Here is a 6,231-nt window from a genome sequence, read left to right on the forward strand (position 1 = left end):
ACTTAGGACACTTTTGTCTGCAAGTAAGAGAATGCGCCAGTGAAAGTAGATCGGAATATGGGGAGAACTTTACTTGTCAAATAATAAATATTAGGAAATAACTATCAGCTTCCAAAATTCTAGCTCTTCTCTAAAGCAGCCATTTTTAAATATTGGGCTGTCATACCATCTTGATAATACAATTATTTGCTTAAATTGCATATACATGTGTATGTATATACAATCAACTCAAAATCAAGACCATCTCCTGTCCCCTAGATGGGTATAATTCTTTAAAAGGAGAAAATATTACATGTTAAGTTTTCAAAATCAAAGTTCAAAATAAAAATTAAATCCAAGTTTCTATCACTCTGGGAAACAAAACTGTTTAACCTGACAAAGGGAATGTGAAATATAAAATTAATCTAAAACAAAGAAAAATAATCATGGTTACCTGGAAAAGGTTTTCTTTTTTGTTTGTTTGTTTTTGTGAGAAAGAAACTTTGAGAATGGCTGTATACTATATATTACCAAAATGGCAATGAGTTTTACAGTCACAGGCTCAGGTGTGCAAAAACAAAATTTTGTTGCACTAAATTTCATTTTATCTCAAACCTCCATTCTGTCTGATGCAGCATGTTTAGTCACATTTAAGAAACTTAATTTTTGCTGTTCCTCAGTCATTTCAAGTTTAAAACTCTGGTTTTTCTCAGTACAGGCTATTTTCAGAGAAAGAGATGAGAGCACAGAGCATGCCCTCTCAAAATTTGTGGCTATGACTTTCCCTTGTTCTAGCCTTGAGCGCTTTGCAGGTGGTGCCTTTCTTTTTCTCAACTAACTTGCATAACCTTCAGGGGCCTTAAGCTCAGTGTTAGGGTCCAAGGGGCTCCATGAATCTGCTTCTAAACAGCAGCCTACGCACCACACACAGCCCCGGACACTCCACTGCCGTAGTCTCGGAGGCAGTGTTTTCTGAGGCTTGTTCTCTCTGGTAACAATTGTGTTCTGAGGTCCTCCCACTTGAGAGGTGAAAGAGAGAAGAAAACTTGCCTTTTGGAGTGAGTCTGCTGCAGAACGGATCACAGCAGCTCTCTGGGATTCGTTCATGTCTAAACTCTGTGTTTCCACTTTTATCCATGCTTAGGGCACACCTGTTTTCCTAGTCTTTAATAAGACTGAATAGTAACTGAATTTCAGTTCCTTGTGTCCACTAAAAGTTCTCCCTCAATTTGCAGCTTCATATCTTGCAGTTAGAAAAGAGAATGAAGTGGGCAGAATAAAACCATGTGGATTAATACCTCACAGTGTAATTTATCATAGTATAAAAAACTATAAATTGTGGGAAACACACACATGATAGAAGTTTAGCTAAGAAAGAGATCAGTGGGGACTGAATTCCTAAGAATATGTTCATAGAACTCTTACATCCTTAATCTTCCCTAGAAGATGAGCTAAATGTACAAAAGTAGAAGGAAGTGGGATTCATGGCAAATAAAATTAGATAAATCACATAAATCATTTAGAAATGTAATTGGTATGGTTGGAAAAAGGCATGTGCACATGCTAAGCCTGGCTTGGCATAAAGGTTCCTATCTACAGAGAGATGGACATGTTAGAGCAGGTTATAGGAGACTTAAGTACCTGAGTATAATCTGACAAAAAAGATAGAGGGGAATAACAAGATATTAAGATTTAAAATTATGACCTCTGGTTAAATGTGGCAGGTGGAATACATTTTCCCTTGCATCTGAAATCTCATTGAAATGAAAGTTGTAGAATTTATAAAAATAGGAACACACATGTTCAGCTCAAAGATTTAGATGAGTGAAGACAAGAAACCAGTCAACATATAGAAAGCATAATGGACTAATGGTAATTGCTCAAACATCCTACATGTCAGGTTCTAAACATGTTCACCTAGAGCAGAAGCAAAAAGAATCTACTGTGTAAGTCCACATAGGACCGTGGGGTGCACGGAAAGCAGAGTCTTAACTTGATTGAATATCTCAGGAAGTCCTAAACCTAAATCTTCTCTCCATATGCTTTACACAGCCTGCTCACTCTCCCTCCTCCTCATCTGTCAGAAGGTGGGGTGTTTCCTCTTTTGAGACATGGAGTAAGAGATTTCTGGACCTAAGACAAGGAAGGCCAGTCAGGGGTATGAGGGAGATCCATGTTGAAAAAAGTTTAAGCCCACACACTGATTTCTCTTCCACTACCTATTCCAGAACTCTATCAAGCAAAACATTACAGGATTCCTTTCTAGGGAAACTGGCACAGGAGAAAACACTTGACACCACTTATTAGGTGAGGCAGGGAGGAAGTCAGGGAGCATGGTGCAATGATCAGGACCTTCTTCTCAATCCAGAGTAGTACTGTCTGGTGCAAGTATGAGACAAGCCTCGTGCTAAATATCCCTTTAAGATATCCAGTGGCCACATTGAAGTAAATGTAAGTAAACAGGTAATATTACTTTCCTGGTGTCTCAGACGGTAAAGTGTCTGCCTACAGCGAGGGAGACCTGGGTTCAATCCCTGCGTTGGAAAGATCTCCTGGAGAAGGAAGTGGCAACCCACTCCAGTATTCTTGCCTGGAAAATCCCATGGACAGAGGAGCCTATTAGGCTACAGTCCATGGGGTTGCAAAGAGTCGGACATAACTGAGAGACTTCACTTCACTTTTAATATTATCTTTAACTTACTACAACATCATAAATACTATCGTTTAAATCAACATAAATTATTAATGAGATTTTTTTGCAGGGGCACAAAGTGTTAAAAGTCTGGTTTTTACTTTACTCTTAGAACACATTTCAATCTGGATCAACTATGTTTCAAGTTCTCCATAGTCACTTGTGGCTAGTGGCTACCATATTGGACAGTGCAACTCTAGAATGAAATCTGTATTCATTTTGCCACAATCTTAAATATAAATGGACAATCACCAGACATTTGAGGAATACTTCTGACTTGCATGAAAAAAGTTAAATACAAACAAACAATAAGGTTGAATACAAGAAAAGGGGATAAAAAACACAAAATATTTTTGTGGTTACTATCATCAGACAACTAAGAGACAATTTTATATTATGAAACTAGTCAAACAAAAAACCATGGGGCTTTCCTGGTGGCTCAGTGGTAAAGAATCCACCAGCCAATGCAGAAGACATGGTTCAATCCCTGGTCCAGGAAGATCCCACATGCCTTGGAGCAGCTAAGCCTGTGCATCCCAACTACCGAGCCTGTGCTCTGGAGCCTGGGAGCCCTAACCACTGAACCCCACACCCCTGGAGCCTGTGTTCCACAACAAAAGAAGCCACCACGAAGAGAGAGTAGTCCCCACTCACCACAACTAGTGAAAGGCCTGTGCAGAAATGAAGACCCAGCACAGCCAAAAATTAAAATATTAATGTAAAAAGTACATTTAAAAATTCTAATCATAATTTTAAAAAATAAATAGGAAAGAATCACTTTAAAAAGAAAACCATGAAATCCTAAAATCCACATAAATAAAAGGCAGCAATCTGGAAAAAGGAAACCATGATAGTAGAAGTAACGCAGTGGAGCAAGCATTTGGGATATCTGAGGACAGAGGAGCCGCGGGAGCAGCATTAGAGTAGCTAGCGATAGAATAGACCCAACATCCACATAATGGGGTTTCCAGAGAAAACAAAACCAGACAAAGTGTGGAAATAGGATAGAATGCATGAATATTTTCCAGAATCAAAGGACATTAAATCCCCAGAGTGCAGAAAGTCACCCATCTACAGCAGAGTGGATGTAAAGGGCCACAGGCTATGACCTAGCTGCCTGTTTTCACATCACAGGTACCAAGAATAAAGAGAAATTCTTAAAAACCTCTGGTGGGCTTGAGAGTAATGTCACATACGAATCAAAGAGACAGCAGACAGCAGCACTGGGGATTTACAAGTCAAATAGCAATCTCTTCAAAAATGTCCAAAAATTATCTCCAGCTGTTATTCTCAGTGCAAACACATTTTCAAGAAGGAAGATACAGACATTTTAATATACACAAGGTCCTAAATTTTACTTCTCTTTTACTGTTTTATAAGGAGCCCAAGAAATCTCAGAATATAACTGTTACTGAAACAAGGAAGTAAAAGAAGACAGGGAATTAAGGAAATAGCTAATACAACAAATGAGAGGCATAGGGAATTTCCAGGAACAGCAGAAGGGAAGTTTCATGGTAAGAATTATGTCACAGGTCAAGGGGAAAAAAACAAAAACCAGTTAATATTGGACCAGGAGGACAAAGGATTTAAGGATGCAATTATCACCAGGAAAACATAAATTGCAGCAGAAAGAAAGCACTCATTGTTTATTTCTTGGCTCTGCTGCTCAGAAAATCTATAATAATGATTTACACAGTCAATAATATTAGAAAAATAACTACACTATTAGGTGGAAGATGAGAAGTATGTATATAGATGTGATGGATGGAGTGGTATTGTATTTAATACATAAAAGTTAGATCCTTCTCTTCTACAGGAGGAACTTGTATTAAACAAAACAGGTTTGGTTTTTTTTTTTTTTTTTTGAAAAAAATCAAGAACATTTTAAGTATGTCATCTAAAAATAGTTCAGGATTCTAAAATTTAACATGGGGAATGGGACAGGGTGGGAAAAATAAGGCAATTGTCTATTTTTCTTTAAGTTTTAAAATACCATTTGGTCTTTTAAAAAACTAACAAACATTCATTTGATATCTATATACATTTTAAAGACAAGATTATAATTGAATTGAGCTGTGCTAAGCAGTCCTTTACTTTTTCCCTATCTCGTAACTCTTGCCTTCACTCTTTTGGTTTTGCTGTGGCATCTTCATTTTCCTAAGTATTCCCCTGGAAACCTATCTTCTCAGGATAAAGTTTTATTTCCTGCTTTAAAAAGTTTGAGGCCATCCATTGTGTATCTCTTAAAATCTCTTCAAAATACAGTACCTCCTTGACCCAGGTACTATAGTCCCTTACTTGGAATCCTGAGCTTCTGTGAAGGTATTTTTGGGCATGGATAGTTGCCAGTGTTCTTGCCTGGAGAATCCCAGGGACGGGGTCCATGGTGGGCTGCCGTCTATGGGGTCGCATAGAGTCGGACACGACTGAAGCAACGCAGCAGTTGTTAAGTTCATGTTTCTGGTAGGAGATTTGTGTAGAAATTTCAGTAACCATTTTATTTGCATCATTTCTCTTTAGCCTGAAAATTTTATTGAAATCTTTACAAACATTTGCTATATAATTCTACAATCAGAAAATCAACACAAAAAGTATAATTCTTTGTTTAGAATTTGACCAAGATATTATAGCCAGTTGCTTACTAGCTTGCAGTCACCTACTCTGTAAATCTAGAAAAATTTCTCCTGTTGCAATTATGGTCATTTGTCAATACTTAAAAAAATATTTGGGAAACTTCAGTGCAATAGTATATACTAAAGAAGAAGGTAACAGAAGCATAGATTCACACAATAGATGATCAAATAAACTTAGCATTGGAACATTCCTTATAGATCATCAACAACTTCTTCATTATAGCTAAGAAGCAGAAATGTGATGTTAGAAATTACTTTTTAGATCAACGGAACTGGATATAAAGCCCATATATAAACCTGCACACCTGTGGTTGCCTTATCTTTGACAAAGGAGGCAAGAAGGTACAATGAAGAATAGACAGCCTGTTCAATAAGTCATGCTGAGAAAACTGGACAGCTACATGAAAAAAGAATGAAATTAGAACACTTCCTAAGACCATACATAAAAATAAACTCAAGATGGATTAAAGACCTGAAGGTAAGGCCAGACACTATACAATTCTTAGAGAAAAACATAGGCAGAATACTCTTTGACACAAATTGCAGCAAGATCCTTTTTGATCCACCTCCTAGAGTAATGAAAATAAAAACAAAAATAAGCAGATGGTACCTAATTAAAGCAGCTCATGCAGCTCAATATAAAAATTACAAACAACCTAATTAAAAAAAAAAGCTGGGGGCAGAAATCCTAAGCAGACAGATATTGATAAAAGAAGATATACAGATGCTCAAGAGGCACATGAAAAGATGCTCAACATCACTAAATATTAGAGAAATACAAATCAAAAACAATGAGGTATTACTTCACACCAATCAGTTTGGCCATCATCACAAAATCTGTAAACAATAAACACCGTAGAGGGTAGAGCCACTATGCAGAACAGTAGAGAGATTCCTCAAAACACTAGGAGTAAGTCTACCGTACGA

The 6,231-nt window shown here is 37.2% G+C and overlaps 1 protein-coding gene across 2 annotated transcripts in view; it reads right to left on the reverse strand.

Annotated features, from left to right (window-relative positions):
* LOC122438252 (platelet glycoprotein 4) overlaps nt 1-6,231 on the reverse strand; it is a 94,542-nt gene that overhangs the window by 72,774 nt on the left and 15,537 nt on the right. The window lies entirely within an intron of this gene.

Source organism: Cervus canadensis, chromosome 3, assembly GCF_019320065.1.
Source record: "Cervus canadensis isolate Bull #8, Minnesota chromosome 3, ASM1932006v1, whole genome shotgun sequence".
In the NCBI taxonomy this organism is placed as follows: Eukaryota; Metazoa; Chordata; class Mammalia; order Artiodactyla; family Cervidae; genus Cervus; species Cervus canadensis.